The following is an 18,076-nucleotide window of genomic DNA, read 5'->3' on the forward strand; positions in this document are numbered from 1 at the left end:
AACATAAAATGAGGTAAAATAGAATAAAGTGGATAACATATCGTCATATAACTCAATGTCTATGTCTTCCTCAGAGGTCATCAATCGAAATTATGTGCATAACTTCATTATGTCCTTAATGCTACATATAGCATTAAGGACAACTATTAATAACATCAAAATGCTCTATAAAAAACTAATTAACAACAAATTTCCTCCAGCTTATCTCCACTACCACATTAACAAGGCCCTCTATATAATCAAATATAAAAATCTAATCCCCAACCACATAAATATAAATAATATACTCAGCAATATTTAAATTTATTTTTTTCCTCCCCTTAGCTACAAGATCTTTACCCACCAACTGGCCAATATAGTGTATTAACTCTGTATATATTTGGATATATTTTAATAATTATATCTTCATTTTTATTTTATTTTCTTACCCACATGACTGATTTTAAATGCATGAAACACACTCCCAGACCTATGTTCAGGGTCCTAACTACAGGATCAAGATTTGTAACCCCGAACCACCCGAGCTGATCTAATTATCTGTACTGCATTTATCTTTCTACTTTCCTTTGTCCCTACCTCATATTTCTCGTGAGCCATTAGTTTTATAAATGCAACATTGAGATACTACATTCCTCCTTTACTCAACCTATTTTTCACCTTAACAAAGTTTTAACCACTGTCCAATGCTACTTTGTATGTTATTATAATTTTTAACTATCCTGGGCAGTATGGTCTTCGTAAATTTAATTGCGTTCATCATCATACACACATCATATCCATAATGTCCTTTCAGCAATTCTGTATATATGCATCCTTATACTTAGGCAATCTCATATCCTTATACTTATGCATCCTTCCAGTATTATATACATATATAATTGTCAACAATATTCTCAGTAATTTTTCAGCATTATGTTCATATACTACCTCCTATTTCTAACACTTGGAACTGTAGTACACCATACATCTATGGCGTCTATGTATAAATATATATACATAGACTCCATCTTAACCATTTTCTGTCCTATACGGTAACGGTAAGTTCCTTACTGTGTCATTCCTAGTTTCTAGTTAACCTTACCTCATTTTTCTTCCTTCAATTTTTCTGTTCCTTTCTTGCCTCTGTATGGTCATCCATGTTCTGTATGCTCTACATATAATAATATATTCTTGGCCTCCTTTATTTTCAAAAATGTTTCATACCACATGTATCCGAGCATACGGACTATGTCGGAACCAGAGGCCTGCATATTGTTGTTGTACGTAATTTCTATGGATGACCTCTGTTGAAGACATTAAAATTATGAGTTATACAACAATATGTTATCCAGTTTATTCATTTTATTTCACCCCACTTCATTTTATTCTTTTAGCTCTTTATCTCATCAATTTCTCGTGTATACCATAGATTCAATCATAACAGCCTTCTCCTATACACTTTCAACACATTAAAAGTTCGTTGTAAAGTTTGTTTGCATAAGCAGTGTCTCTGGTCCATAATTCTAATTGCCGACCGGGCTAGCCAGGTAGGTAAAGTGCCTGCCTGGCAACCCAAAGGTCGCGAGTTAGATTCCCCCCTCGGGCTTGGATCAAAGTACTGCAAAAACCTTGGGAGGTGCATTATGGCCACAGAAGCCTATGCGCCAACAACTACCAAAAAATAAAAAAATAAAAATAATTCTAATTTGATTTCTTTATGTTTTACTCCAATCTAGTTCCCTTCATTGTATATTTATTTTATCATATCATAGTTATTATATATATATTGTATTTATAAGATGTTGAAGAGAAGAGGAGTATTACAATATATTTATATGGTTTATGGCCCAGGGACATTGCTATTTTTGGCAGAATGAACCCAACAACCATTATGGATATACAGAGTGTTTCAAAAGTGATGGTCAATAATTTAAAGGTGAACTGTACAGACTACAATATGCAAAAAAAGTCTAGTAAACATGGGTCCTTAAGTGAATAGTTTTCGAGATATTGCACATTTCTAGCTGGGATCCACCACTGACAAGGAGAACTGTACAGAGTTGGGATCTACCGCTGACTTGTTTGTTTAGGTTAGGTTATGCTCATTCTCTTTGTTTTCCCTCTCTTAATGCTCTGAGACGTAGCAGGCATACTAGTACTTGTCAAAGGATAGTCAACATGGAACAAGGTTACAGCAACAAAGAATATGCGGACATGCACTTCATCTACGGTAAAGCCAACAGCAGTGCATGTGAAGCTACACGTTTGTACCAAGAAGCATTTCCCTGCCTGGCAACCCAAAGGTCGCGGGTTCGAATCCCGCCTCGGGCTTGGATCAAAGTACTGCAAAAACCTTGGGAGGTGCATTATGGCCACAGAAGCCGATGCGCCAACAACTACCAAAAAAAAAAAAAAAAAAAAAAAAGAAGCATTTCCCTGTCAAAGGCAGCCCAACAGGCACATATTCATCAGAGTACATCAATGCCTTAGAGAAGATGGGCACTTCGCTCACGGAATACAAGCAGGTAGGCCCAGAAGCATAACACCTGTAACATCTATAAAATCCTGTGGTGTTGAAACCAAAAATTAAAAATGTATTATCTTATGTTTAATAAAACAACTTCTAGCAAAAGAGTCACAGCTTTTTGCTAAACTAGTGCTCCCATAGTCAGTGGTGGATCTTAACAGAAAATGTGTATTATCTATTATATATATTATCTCGAAAACGGTTCATTTGCAGCCCAATGTTCACTGGAACTTTTTTGCTTATTTTAGTTTGAACTTTTCACCTTTAAATTTTTGACAATCATTATTGAAACACCCTCTATCAGTTGGTAGACTGAGAGAAAGAGAATAGGAAATGAGCTAGCAAAATGGGAATTGGAACTATGGAAGACATGAAAGGTAAAGAAAACAAAATAGCATTAGTAAAGGCATATGATGCAAGAAACCAAGCTTATACAGCATCAGGAAAAAAAAAATAAATAATAACTTGCTCCAAATGTTTGTCTAGTTCTGCCTTGAATCTATTTAAGCTATCAACTATTACAATGACAGATGGAAATTTGTTCCAGCAATCAACAATCTGCTGGCTAAAGGCAAATTTCTGCACATCTATCCTACAACTGTCTTTCCTCAATTTGAATTTATGCACTCTCAAGCAATTATTCTGAGCAAGAGGAAGAATCCCATCAGCATTGAGCATGCTGAAGCCATTCAAGGCATTATACACGTCAATCATATCACCTCGCAGCTGCCTAGTCTCCAGACATCATAATTTGCAAAACTTAAGCCTTTCTTTGTAAGAGCAACCCTTTGTTCCATTCACTAATCTTGTTGCCCTTCTCTGTACTCATTCCACCAGCTCTACATCCTTCTTGGATCAATCTGATTCATCCCCTTCCTTCTAGAGTTTACACAAGTATAGAACTTTTTGCTGTTTTTCTTTGCATCCTTTGCCAAAGATTTCTCATAATCTGCCTTTGCTTGCCTAACATCCTTTATGACTTGGCTACAGACCAGCTTATATCTATCATAGACTCCGAGTCACCTGTTAATTTATATGTATCCCATGCATTTTTTTCTCTGCCACATGTCTAATTAGTTCATCTGACATCCATTTAGGCCTAAATCTTGAACAATATTTCTTAGTTGGTATGAAAAGCCTAGTAGCCTCCAAGATTAATTCTTTGAATGCTTACTATTTTGAATTTGCTGTTGGTAACATCATCAGTTGGTCCCACCATATAGAATTTAAATGCCGTCTCAGACCACAGTACTCACTTTTACAAAAGCAAAAAAACTTCGCTTTACCCCGATGGTAGTTACCTCTTTGAGTAAATCCCATTTCAGCACACTGTGATCACTGCCACCTAGTGGCCCTTTATTCTGCAGATTCTTAATGCATGAAAAATCAATACTGATAATCAGATCAAGAGTATTACTCCCTCTAGTTGCCTCCCGAACATGCTGCTGTAGAAAACAATTATCCAATAAATCCACAAAAGCCTTGCTTGTGTGTGAATGACCAACCCACAAATTGCAGTCAATATCTGGGAAGTTAAAATCCCTATTATAAGACTTTCTGATTTACTGGCCCACTCTATTTCTCTGTACTGTCGTTTATTATACTCATCAGAGTAATTAGGCCTATAACACACTCCTACTCTCAATTTTGCTTTCCCAGTGCTTATGTCACACCGCACTGTCCAGCAATGTTAACTGGCTGTACTTCCTTGGATTTTATGTGTTTCTTAACCAATAGCATAACCCCTCTCTCCTACCAGTACACATTGTACTCCCCAAATTCCAGTTCTGCATTCCTTATATCTGTGTGACACCACATCGCTGTTATCCCAACAATATCTGCCTTTGATGTTTTGACCAACACATCAAATTCATCAAATTTATTTACCAAACTCCTAGCACTGGTGTACACGCAAGTATACATGCACCTGTTCCTATTCTTAGCTACCCTAACATAGCCCATATATTCACTTGTTCCGCAATGACTCCCAGCAGTCTCTGAAATCCCCTGCAACTTGTTTTCCAGACTGATGCTCATTTCAATAGAAGCAGTACAAGAATCACTTTCACCTCTGCCAGCGGCTACTGTTAATCTATTAGTCCGTGTATCCTCCCTCCCAATCTAGCAATTTTCCACCCCACCTAACACTGCCTCCATAGCATCAGCAAATATTCTTGCACCCTTTCTATTTAAGTGTATCCCATCCCTGTAGAAGCAGTCTCTTCTGTTAACAAGCCCATATCAGGCTGAAAAAAATTCTACCCCTTGAGCTTTGAACAATCTCTCCAGGGCCGAATTGATTGACAAGGCTCTCATATCATATACTCCCTGGTATCGTGTCTGGGCAGAATTGCAGACACTTTCAAATTCAACCCTAATTCACAGCTTGTTTTTTTCAACAGCAACCTGTACTTATTAAGTAATTCTGCCGGTCTCCTACTCTTAATATCATTAGTGTCAATGTGTACAACAATAGTGCTCTTAGAAGACGATATCTGCTTTACAAAGTCATCAGCCTTTACCCCTGGCAGACATACCCTAGCCCTGTTCCACCTATCCTTTTTGCACAGTATGTTCCCTGTTTCCCTGACAGTAGACCCACCGACAACAACTAGTTCCTTTGGGACCAGCATATTCTGCCTTGGGGGTTGCCGCTGTTTTGAGTGATGTTCAAGTGCAATCTCTGGCATTGATGTTAGCAGCTGAGAGCTTGATGGGTCCCTCAATTTAAATCTTTCAAGGGCATCCACCCTGTCCTTCAAGCTCTCATATAGGCCTATAACAACACTGAGTTGACTTCTAATTTCGTCACACTCCTTACATTGTGCACACATAAAGACATATCATTCCTGATTGCTCCACAAACATCAAACAAGCAGTGCATTTCAAAAGGCTGTGATTCAGAGGACAACTGCCCCCCCCCTCAGTTCTCCCCTGAGTTACAGCACTCCCATTAGTTTGAGCCTGTTGCTTTGGTCGAGTCATGATTTCGATTCAATTTCAAATAAAATTTCAATCCAAAAATATAACCATAAACGTATAACCCAATGCAGTTATAACACTATATATATATATATATATATATATATATATATATATATATATATATATATATTTCAGTATCAGGTATTATCTCTGAGTTGCGATATATGACTTTCTTATGTCCTGTCGAGTTATATGTATTAATTTATAATGTTATGTTTGTAAAATCTAGTTGTTATCTGTATTTAGTTAAAAAAGTACAATTCAATTGACAATGAAATTTAATAAGATTAGTAATTTTTACTGATTAATTGATTCTACTATACTATACTAAGCTAACAGATTTCTAACACATTGCTACGTGTTTCACTATCTAGTTTTATGTTAAATCTTATGCTATCTAGTTCGGGATATACATTGTATCGTATAACAATGGTGGCAAGTTACGAATGGTAAATCTACAGACACTAACTGTCCATAGACATTAACTCCCAGACATTAACATAGAGATTAACTTTCAAAATCGCACTATCTAAAATCAAAATAAACCAAGGAGCTTAACTAGAACTATAAGCTACTTATAAAAAATAATTTAATATAAGAATTAAGTCAATAAAATAGCTTTTCCAGATCCTGTTGCAGCAGCGTACTGTAATTAATGTCATAAACAACCCTGCTGACCTTCGTATCATCTGCAAACTTGGACATTAAGCCTGATATATCTGGGCACCTCCGTAGCCAGGTGGGGAGGAACAGCAGTACATAGCACACGCTTCTTGATTACACCAGGGTTCGAGCCCACGCCCACCAAATACAGAGGTTGCGGAAAGGTCAGGGAATGGCCATCGCATATCCCCGGAGCAATATGGCCTTAGTTGCTAATGCTCCTAAAAACCAAATTACAAATAAACAAACAAACCTGATATACCATCAACAATATCATTAATAAATACCGAAAACAACAATGGACCCAACACTGAACACTGGGGGACTCCACTAATAACATTAATGGATGAAGAGCACTTAATAATAACATAATAAATATGTTATTATTAATAAATAAATATAATAATATAATATTATTTTTATATGTAATAATAGCAGTTGGCATCCGTAGCCCAGTGGTCAGGAGTGGGAGTGCAGTAGCACACGCTCTTTGAGTAGACCAGGACAGGCCCCTGACTGTTAAATACTGTCATTCTGCCAATCTGCACTGGACCAGCGTGACAGATTATGGTCCAATTCCCTCAACATGAATTGTTGAGGAGGCTTACATCCTGCAGTGGATTGATTATAGCTGCAGTTTACCTTTTTATATATATATATATATATATATATATATATATAATTATTGATAAAAAAGTAAAGAAAGTTAAAACGACAATAACTGTAACTGATATGTAAATAATATTTATGAGTCAATGCAGTTCCAAGCAATTAGCATTAGCATTAGTAGAGGCATTTGATGCAAGAAAGCAAACTTATGCAGCATCAGCCAAAAAAAAATAAAATAAATAAATAAAAAATAAATAAAAAATAAATAAAAAAATTAAAAAAAAAATAAAAAATAAATAAAAAATAAATAAAAAATAAATAAAAAAATTTAAAAAAAAAAATAAAAAAAAAGAAACCACTTCCACTTCACCCCTCTGTTCGTTCAAAATACCTGTCCAGCTGAGCCTTAAACTTATTTAGGCTATCAACTTCCACGACAAGGGATGGAAGTCTGTTCCACCAACCAACCACCCGCTGGCTAAAGGCAAATTTCCACACGTCTATCCTACATCTGTCTTTCCTCAATTTGAATTTATGCCCTCTCAGGTGATTATTCTGAGCGAGAGGAAGAATCCCATTAGCATTGAGCATGCTTAAACCATTCAAGGCTTTAGAAAAAAAAAAAACCCCGCAGTGCTTCTTTAACCATTGCCTCCATTAATTTTCCTGGAACAGAAGTTAAAGATCAAATGCTGACCCTCCTTTGTGAAATGCGGTCACATTTGCACATCTCCAGTCTATGGGTACCTCCTCTGAGTCCAGTCTATGGGTACCTCCTCTTTGCATCTACACTCATGTGAATGTAGATGCAAAATACTCATTTAGTTTGTTAGCCACCTGAGCAGGATCATCAATAGTTGAACCATAAATATCCAGTGGACCAATCTGATTCATCCTTTTCCTTCTAGAGTTTACATAGGTAAAGAACTCTTTTCTGTTTTTCTTTGCATCCTTTGCCAAAGATTTCTCATAATCTTCATTTGCCTGCCTAATCTCCTTTGTGACTTGGTTACAGACCAGCTTATATCTATCAATGGCTTCAGTGTCGCCTGATTATTTATATGTATCCCATGCATTTTTCTTCTCTGCCATATGTCTCATTAGTTCATCTGACATCTATTTAGGCCTAAACTTTGAACAATATTTCTTAGTTGGTATGTAAAGCCTAGTAGCTTCCAAAAAAAAAAATCTTTGAATGCTTCCCATTTTGAATTTGCTGTTGGTAACATCATCAGTTGGTCCCACTGTATAGAATTTAAATACTGTCTCAGACCATCGTAGTTGCCTTAACGAAACCAGAACCCTTCCCTTTACCCCTGATGGTAGTTACCTCTTTAGTAAATCCCACTTCAGCACACTGGGATCACTGCCACCTAGTGGTTCCTTTATCTGCAGATTCTTAATACATGAAGAATCACTTTTGATAATCAGATCAAGAATATTACTCCTTCTAGTTGCCTTCCGAACATGCTGCTGTAGAAAACAATCATCCAATAAATCCACAAAAGCCTTGCTAGTTTGTGAGTGACCAACCCATAAATTCCAGTCAATATCTGGGAAAATAAAATACCCATTATAATACACTGATTTACTGGCCCACTCCACTTCTCTGTACAGTTGTTTATTATACTCATCAGAGCCATTAGGTCTATAACACACTCCTGGAGGGATTGTGCAAGGCTCAAGGGGTAGAATTTTTTTCAGCCTGGACTGTACTTGTAAACAGGAGAGATTGCTTCTACAGGGATGGGATACACTTAAATAGAAAGGGTGCAAGAATATTTGCTGATGCTGTCGAGTCAGTGTTAGGTGGGTCGGAAAACTGCTAGTTGGGGGGGATACAAGGACTAATAGATTAACAGTAGCCACTGGCAGAGGTGGAAGTGATTCTTGCACTGCTTCTATTCAAATGAGCAGAAGTCTGAAAATCAAGATGCAGGATATTTCAGAGACTGCTGGTAGTCATTGCGTTACAAGTAAACACATGGGTTGTGTTAGGGTAGCTAAGAATAGAAACAGGTGCATGTATACCTGCGTGTACACCAATGCTAGGAGTTTGGTAAATAAATTTGATGAATTTGAGGTATTGCTCAAAACATCAAAGGCAGATATTGTTGGGATATCAGAGACGTGGTGTCACACAGATATAAGTAATGCGGAACTGGAATTTGGGGAATACAATGTATATAGAAAGGATAGACAGGACAGGAGGGGAGGAGGGGTTATGGTGTTAATTAAGAAACACATAAAGTCAAAGGAAGTGAAGCCAGTTGACATCGCTGGACAGGGCAGTGTCGAGTCAGTTTGGTGTGACATAAGCATAGGGAAATCAAATTGAGAGTAGGAGTGTGCTATAGGCCTAATGACTCTGATGAGTATAATAATATATTGTACAGGGAAATAGAGTGGGCCAGTAAATCAGAGAGTCTTATAATGGGGGATTTTAATTTCCCAGATATTGACTGGAATTTGTGGGTTGGTCACTCGCACACTAGCAAGGCTTTTGTGGATTTATTGGATGATTGTTTTCTACATCAGCATGTTCGTGAGGCAACAAGAGGGAGCAATACTCTTGATCTGATTATCAGTAGTGATTCTTCATGCATTAAGAACCTGCAGATAAACGAACCACTAGGTGGCAGTGATCACAGTGTGTTGAAGTGGGATTTACTCAAGGAGGTAACTACCATCAGAGGTAAAGGGAAGGGTTTTTGTTTTCGTAAAGGCGACTATGATGGTCTGAGACAGTATTTAAATTCTATACAGTGGGACCAACTGATGATGTTACCAACAGCAAACTCAAAATGGGAAGCATTCAAGGAACTAATCTTGGTGGCTACCAGGCTTTACATACCAACTAAGAAATATTGTTCAAGGTTTAGGCCTAAATGGTTGTCAGATGGACTAATGAGACATGTGGCAGAGAAGAAAAATGCATGGGATACATACAAATTAATGGGTGACATGGAAGCCTATGATAGATATAAGTTGGTCTGTAACCAAGTCACAAAGGAGATTAGGCAGGCAAAGGCAGACTACGAAAAATCCTTGGCAGAGGATGCAAAGAAAAACAGAAAGGAGTTCTTTACATACTTGAACTCGAGAAGGAAAGGGATGAATCAGATTGGTCCACTCGATATTGATGGTTCAACAGTTGAGGATCCTGCTCAGGTGGCTAACAATCTAAACGAGTATTTTGCATCTACATTCACGCATGAGGAGTTATTCAGGAAGGAGAATGATGTAGGTAAAGTAAACATTGGCAGTGAGCTGGATGATTTTGTAATAACTGAGAGGAAAGTGGAGGAGAGATTGTTGAGGATAAACATAAAAAAGGCACCTGGGGTGGATGGGATCTATCCAGTTATATTAAAGGAGGCAGCAAAGGAAGTATGCAAACCCCTAGCCATAATTATGAGAGCTTCTTTGGACTCAGGGGAGGTACCCATAGAATGGAGATGTGCAAATGTAACCCCAATTCACAAAGGAGGATCAAAGGCTGACACAAGTAATTATAGACCTGTTAGTTTAACTTCTGTTCCAGGTAAATTAATGGAGGCACTGGTTAAAGAAGCACTGCAGGATCATCTAGACAAGAATTCCGTTATAGCTCAGACGCAGCATGGTTTTGTTAAGGGCAGGTCTTGCCTGACCAATTTGATTGGATACTATGATGTAGTCACAAAAGAACTGGATGCAGGGAATAACTTTGATATTATATATTTGGATCTTAGAAAGGCTTTTGATACTGTTGCACATGGAAGACTGCTGCACAAATTGGAGCAGTGTGGCATTGGAGGCAAATTGCTGCTATGGATAAGGGGATGGTTGAGTGGCAGAAGACAGAGAGTGGTAATCAATGGACACTGCTCAACGTGGACTAATGTTATTAGTGGAGTTCCTCAAGGTTCAGTGTTGGGTCCATTGTTGTTTTCGGTGTTTATGAATGATATTGATGATGGGATATCAAGTTTAATGTCTAAGTTTGCAGATGATATAAAGGTTGGCAGGGTCGTTAAGGACACTACTGACGCTATGCTGCTGCAACAGGATCTGGAAAGGTTGAACAGATGGGCTGAGAGGTGGCAAATGAAGTTTAACATTGACAAATGTAAAGTACTACATATGGGTAACAGTAACCCCAGAGCAATGTATCAACTCTGCGGTACTACACTGACAGTAGTGGAGAATGAAAAGGACTTGGGGGTAATTGTGCAGGCAGATATGAAGTTCTCTGAGCAGTGCAGACGAGCTGCAAGAGTAGCTCATGGTGTCTTGTCAATGATATACAGGAATTTTTCTAGCAGGGATAAGGAGGTGATTATTCCCTTGTATAAGGCAATGGTTAGGCCACATCTTGAGTACTGTATACAGGTCTAGAGGCCTCATTTCAAGAAGGATGTAGAGCTGCTGGAACGGGTACAGAGAAGGGCAACAAGATTAGTAAATGGAACAAAGGGTTGCTCTTACGAAGAAAGGCTTAAGTTTTGCAAATTACAGAGTCTGGAGACTAGGCACCGGCGAGGTGATCTGATAGAGGTGTATAAGGCTTTGAATGGTTTGAGCATGCTCAATGCCAATGGGATTCTTCATCTTTCTCAGAATAATCACCTCAGAGGGCATAAATTCAAATTGAGGAAGGACGGATGTCGGATAGATATGCGGAAATTTGCCTTTGGCCAGCGGGTGGTTGGTTGGTGGAACCGACTTCCATCACTTGTTGTTGAAGTTGATAGCCTAAACAAATTTAAAGCTCAACTGGACAGGTATTTCGAACGAACGGAGGGGTGAAATGGGAGAGGGTTTTTTTTTTTTTTTTTTTTTTTTTGGCTGATGCTGAATAAGCTTGCTTTCTTGCATCATATGTCTCTACTAATGCTAATGCTACTCTAAATTTTCTTTTCCAGTGTTTGTTACACCCACACTGCACTGTCCAACGATGTCGACTGGCTTCACTTCTTTGGATTTTATGTTTCTTAACTGATAGCATAACCCCTCCTCCCTTCCTATCCTGTCTATCCTTTCTGTACACATTGTTCTCCCCAAATTCCAGTTCTGCATTGCTTATATCTGTGTGACACCATGTCTCTGATATCCCAACAATATCTACCTTTGATGTTTTGAGCAATACCTGAAATTCATCAAATTTATTTACCAAACTCCTAGTATTGGTGTACATGCAAGTATACATTGTTGTTGTTATTTGGTTTTTAGGAGCATTAGCAACTAAGGCCATATTATTCCGGGATATGCGGTGGTCATTCTCTGATCTTTTCGCATCCTCCGTATTTGGTGGTGACGGGCTCGAACCCCGGTCTAAACAAGAAGCTTGTGCTACGCACTGCTGCTCCTTCCCACCTGGCTACGGAGGCGCCGCAAGTATACGTGCACCTGTTCCTATTCTTAGCTACCCTAACACAACCCATGGGTTTACTTGTACCGCAATGACTCCCAGCAGTCTCTGAAATACCCTGCATCTTGTTTTCCAGGCTGCTGCTCATTCTAATGGAAGCAGTGCAAGAATCACTTTCACCTCTGCCAGTGGCTATTGTTTATCTATTAGTCCAGTTTTCCAATCCACCTAACACTGCCTCGATAACATCAGCAAATATTCTTGCACCCTTTCTATTTAAGTGTAACCCATTCCTGTAGGAGCAGTCTCTCCTGTTAACAATCAAATATGGATTGTTAACCAAATAGATTGTTAATCAAATAAAAAAAACCTAATATACAATCAAAATGATCAGACAAGATTTCCATTAACAAACCCATGCTGTGTCTGAATTATAACTGCAGTCTTGTGTAGATGATCCTGCAATGCTCCATTCACTCCATCATTTTCCCCAGAACAGAAGTTAAAGTAACAGGTCTGTAATTACTTGCGTCACTCTTTGATCTCCCTTTTTGAATTGGGGATACATTTGCACATCTGCAGTCTGTGGGGGACAACCCCTGAATCCATGGATGCTCTCATAATTAAGGCTAAGGGTTTGCTTACTTCCTGTGCTGCCTCCTTTAATATAACTGTATAGATCCCATCAATCCCAGGTGCCGTTCTTATGTTTAACTTCAACAATTTCTCCTCCACTTTGCTCTCAGTTATTAAAAAATCATTTAGCTCCCTGTTAGAATTTGATAAACTTCTGGCCTCCGCTTCCATGCAGAATTCCTTATGTGTGAATGAAGATGCAAAATATTCATTGTTTTTCAGCTTCCTGAGCAGGGTCATCAACAGTTAAACCACTGATATCAAGTGGACCAATCTGATTCATCCCCTTCTTGAGTTAGTTAAATAAAGATGTCTTTGTTATTTTTCGTAATTTGCCTTCCTTTCCTAACCTCCTGTGTCTTGATTACAGACTGGCTTATATCAACCGTAGGCTTCAGTGTCGCCTGATAATTTATATGCATCCCATGCATTTTCTTTTCTGCCATGAGTCTCATTAGTTCATCAACATCCATTTAGCCAAAACCGTGAAGAGTATTTCTTAGTTGGTATGATGAGCCTAGGAGCTTCCAAGTTTAATTCCTTGAATGCTTCTCATTTAGAATTTGCTGTTGGTAACATTGTCAGTTGATACCACTGTTTAGAGTTTAAAAATTGTCTGAGAGGTTAGATAGAAATATGAGATCTTGTCTGAATGTCATTGAAGGTGAGCATAAGAGCAGTAAACATGTTTTTGGGAAATAAGACAGGATTGAAGTTAACTATGATTGGTCCACCCCATTTGAGAACTACCTGGAAATCAACATTTAAGGAATTGATGGTGGTTATTTGAAAAGTTCAGGCCGTTGTTGGCAAGGTTTCTCAAATGGAAAAAAAGTGGGATGTAATATGCTATTGTTGACAAAATTATGGATAGGATTTCCAGTCAGTGGAAGAAGGCCTTAATATATAAGAGGAAAAGAGTGGGAAAAGAACTCAACTTTGGGGAACAAAGTTGAATTCTTTTCTACAACATTAGTGGAGAAATTAGAAGACAGAGCCATCTGTCATCATTACAGTGAGTAGTCAGAGAGTCTGGATGTGCAATTGTGAAAACAATTGCACATCCAGACCCAGTGGAACAGGCTGGGGAGCAAACGCAATGGTGCTATAAACATCAGCCCTTGCCTTAGTCTATCGAGTTGCAGAATACTGCCGTCCTGTATGGCTTAACAGCACACACATTGTAAAAGTTGACACCCAATTGAATGACCCAATGAGGACAATATCAGGCACCATTAAATCGACACCTTTAAAATGGTTACCAGTATTATGTAACATCCATCCCCCTCATATAAGAAGAGAAACAGCTTTGCTGAAAAAAATGGCAAAAATGTCACAGAAATCCTTAATTGCCTATACATCAGGACTGCAAACCCCGGAAGCCAGGTGAGAAACTTATTAAGTCACATTTTAATGCTGATCAGACCTGGCGTGAAGAATGGGCCACTTCAAACCCCGACCACCTGAGTTTAGTCATCAATGATCCATGCAGAGCTGTACCTGGTTTCAACTTACCAAGAAAGGAATGGACATCCCTGAATAGAATCCGAACAAGTCATGGAAGATGCAAGTTCTGGTTGCACAAGTGGGGAAAAACTGAAAACCCATTCTGTGACTGTGACAATGTGACTCAGACTATCCAGCATGTCATCACGGAGTGCCCAAAGAGGAGATTTGATTTGAAGGACCCATCCAAGATTTACACAGTGCTACTGATGATGCTATTAATTGGCTGAATAAACTGGACATTACATTTTAATTTACCAAAATGTTATCTACAATTGACTCTGTAAATATTGTTTTTAGGCTTATTGTAATTTATTTATATTTTTTTAATATTGTTTTCTGCAAATGTATCCTCATTTTGCCATACGAAATAATAATAATAATTGTAAAAACAGGTTGCAATCCATAAGATGGGAGCATATTTAGAAGAACTTCATGCCCAACCCTATTGAACCCTTAGAAATACCAAAAGTAACTGCTTGAGTTTCGTCAAATGTTTCTATTGAATTTGTCCAACGATGAGCAACATCAACCAATATATCAGCAGTGGATCAACACTGATGGAGTCCATATTGGCCATCATTGATCTGATGGAAGGTTTTCTGATAGTTTGAGTTAGTGGTTGATGGATTTCTCCATTACTTTGAGAAATGTAGAATTAAGTGCAAGGAGCAATGATTGGAAGGGAGGGATAGTCACGCATATTAGGAATTGGTGGATGTACACAAATTTCTAAACAGAAGGTACCATTAAATGCACCAATGGAATAAAAAGACAACATAGAACAGGAGCAAGCTCCGGAGCACAGGTTTTGAGATTATGTGGAGCTTTCTTAGCATCAAGATTGTTCAGAATTTTTTTAACATCCTTTTGTTGGAAGACTACAGGAGTCACTGAGTGGATATGGTAGAGGTGGTGGTTTACCAAAATTGTTAATACAAGAGTACGAGGTTAGTATGTTTGTTTTATCTTTAGCTGAGGATGAAATAAAATAAAGTTGTAGCAGAGGTGGGAATATAAATGGACATAAATTGTGCTCAGTAGTTTTGACAAGAAGCAAGGTTTCTGTTTGTAGCCTGTTCAAAATCAAGTTTGGATTGATTCATAACTGTTTTTAAAATTGTTGTTAGCTTTAGTATAGGCAAAAAATGAAGAGATTTGGATTCAATCCAACTGCAATATACTACATTCTTATCCTGAATAGCCTTAGCATAGTTATTGGAACAACCAAGGTTTAGATAAAGAATGAGATTTGAGGGTGGAATGCAGAATAAAGTTATTTATCCCTACAAGAATGATTTTTCTTATCCTAGTATCTTTTGTGATTAACAAAAACTATTACCAAGAATCATCATACAGATGTGTTAAATAACCACTGCAGCAAGGTACAATCAACAAACAAGCACTTCATTAAATATTCAAAGTTCAGTTCACTTATCGGAAGATTTGAGTATATCAGTTAGTAAAAACAGTTTAATAGTAAGATAAACATAAACCCTAAGTTCTTAATTGTAGACTGCATCTCCTCAGATTAATAAATTGCTGTGAGAGTATTTCTTTTCCTTTTAACTAAAGAGTACAAACTGTTCTGTATGCAGCTCTGAGGGTTCACAGTGCATCACAGGTTTTCAATGTCTAGACTCATTTGACTTTGTCAGGTTAGTATTAAATGACAACATGAATAGAAATAATAGAGATGACACCATATTACAAAGTTCATTAGCAACTTTAGTTTCTTTTTAGTTTCAATATACAGTAGACTCTTGATTTTCCAGGATAGATGGTAAAAAAAAAAAATTCCTGGTTACTCGATTTCCCGGTTAATCCAAAAATACAGTAAGTTCCCGACATACATAAGAGATATGTATGTCGGGAACACTTGCTGTACAGGGGGTGAACCTTGTGTTAATAAACTGATAGTAAGTAAGTAAAATATGTTCTAGGACTTATTACGTAAGTCGAGTTTTAACTTGGGAATAACTAATAAAATATTGCTATTATATGCTAAAATACGATATGCCAAAATTACAAAAACCACATAATATTCTCAGAAGAATGAAGAAAAATAGTTATGTATTTTTAATTAGTTCAATTAAAAACTTTATCTGGGGACAGCGGTGAAGTAGCCAGAGTGGCACATAAGAAAAAACATAAAAGGAAGAAAAAACGCATGTTATTGTACTGTAAAAAGTGATATGTATTTCGTAGCCTTGGTTATTATGGTATTCTTCATTGGTGCTGATCACTTCACCGCTTCTCATATTCTGTCTTTTCCCTTTATTGTGTTCACCGTTGCCACTGACAAATCTGAATTCCGCATGCTACTTGTTGATGTTTGGCTATTTTCATACATCCTTATTATTTTAATTTTCTAATCCAACTCAATTGCTTTCCTTTTCTTGAAAGATTTCCTAGTACAGCTGTCACTTATTCTCTTAGTCAGTACCAGAGGACAGGATGCTGACTCTCTTTAAAAATTACAGCTGTGAATTACAGGCTCCAAAAAAGCGATAAGTGTTTCCATTTTATTTACCTAATTGTTATTTTATGTTGTACTTTATAAGTAGCTTTATAGTTCTAGTTACGCTGGTTATTAGCATTAGCATTAGTAGAGGCATATGATGCAAGAAAGCGAGCTTATGCAGCATCAGCCAAAAAATACAAAAAAACACTTCCATTTCACCCCTTGGTTCGTTCGAATGTCCAGCTGAGCCTTAAATTTATTTAGGCTATCAACTTCCACAACAAGGGATGGAAGTCTGTTCCACCAACCAACTATCTGCTGGCTAAAGGCAAATTTCTGCACATCTATCCTACATCTGTCTTTCCTCAATCTGAATTTATGCCCTCTCAGGTGATTATTCTGAGCAAGAGGAAAAATCCCATCGGCATTGAGCATGCTCAAACCATTCAAGTCTTTATACACCTCTATCAGATCACCTTGCCAGTGCCTAGTCTCCAGACACTGTAATTTGCAAAACTTAAGCCTTTCTTCGAAAGAGCAACCCTTTGTTCCATTCACTAATCTTGTTGCCCTTCTCTGTACTCGTTCCAACAGCTCTGCATCCTTCTTAAAATGAGGCCTCCAGACCTGTATACAGTACTCAAGGTGTGGCCTGACCATTGCCTTATACAAGGGAATAATCACCTCCTTATTCCTGCTAGAAAAATTCCTGTATATCATTGACAAGACACCATGAGCTACTCTTGCAGCCCTTCTGCACTGCTCAGAGAACTTCATATCTGCCTGCACAATTACCCCCAGGTCCTTTTCATTCTCTACCACTGTCAGTGTAGTACAGTAAAATTGGGATAATTTTACTGTACTACAACAGTGCAGTAAAATTGGGATAAATTTGTCAATCAAATTAGCTGGATACATGTTAATTGTGAGGGAAAATGTAAATTTCACCTAGATTAATCATATTCTTGCATATAAGAGTACCTTTCTTTGTTGTGACTGTTTTCCCGCCAAAACTGGAAAACGTTGCATCTTGGGTTTTAATAGGCCCACGATGATAAAATATACCTTAAATTACTCCCCTGGATATAAGAAACGTTATAATAACAGCAGAATGACTGGCAAAGACCAAAACTCACGGGGAAAAAACTGAAAAATCAAAAAATATCGATCGCGATCCTAACTTGAAGGACCTGCCTGATTGTGGGATAGAGGCACTAAACAATGAAGAAATCACAAACGAAGACTTAGAATCATGCCACTTTAGTGTAAAACAGGCTAGAAAAGGCAAAAACCAGGTAGAAAATACAGATCAAAAGGAGAATGGTAATTTAGAACCACAGGTAACAAAAACAGA

General features: G+C 37.8%; 1 protein-coding gene across 1 annotated transcript in view; it reads left to right on the forward strand.

Annotated features, from left to right (window-relative positions):
• The window catches only part of LOC150077667 (MFS-type transporter SLC18B1-like), a 227,083-nt gene that overhangs the window by 202,318 nt on the left and 6,689 nt on the right, over nucleotides 1-18,076 (forward strand). The window lies entirely within an intron of this gene.

The sequence above is a fragment of the Mastigoproctus giganteus genome, chromosome 11 (genome assembly GCF_048544385.1).
Source record: "Mastigoproctus giganteus isolate SK-2022 chromosome 11, ASM4854438v1, whole genome shotgun sequence".
In the NCBI taxonomy this organism is placed as follows: Eukaryota; Metazoa; Arthropoda; class Arachnida; order Uropygi; family Thelyphonidae; genus Mastigoproctus; species Mastigoproctus giganteus.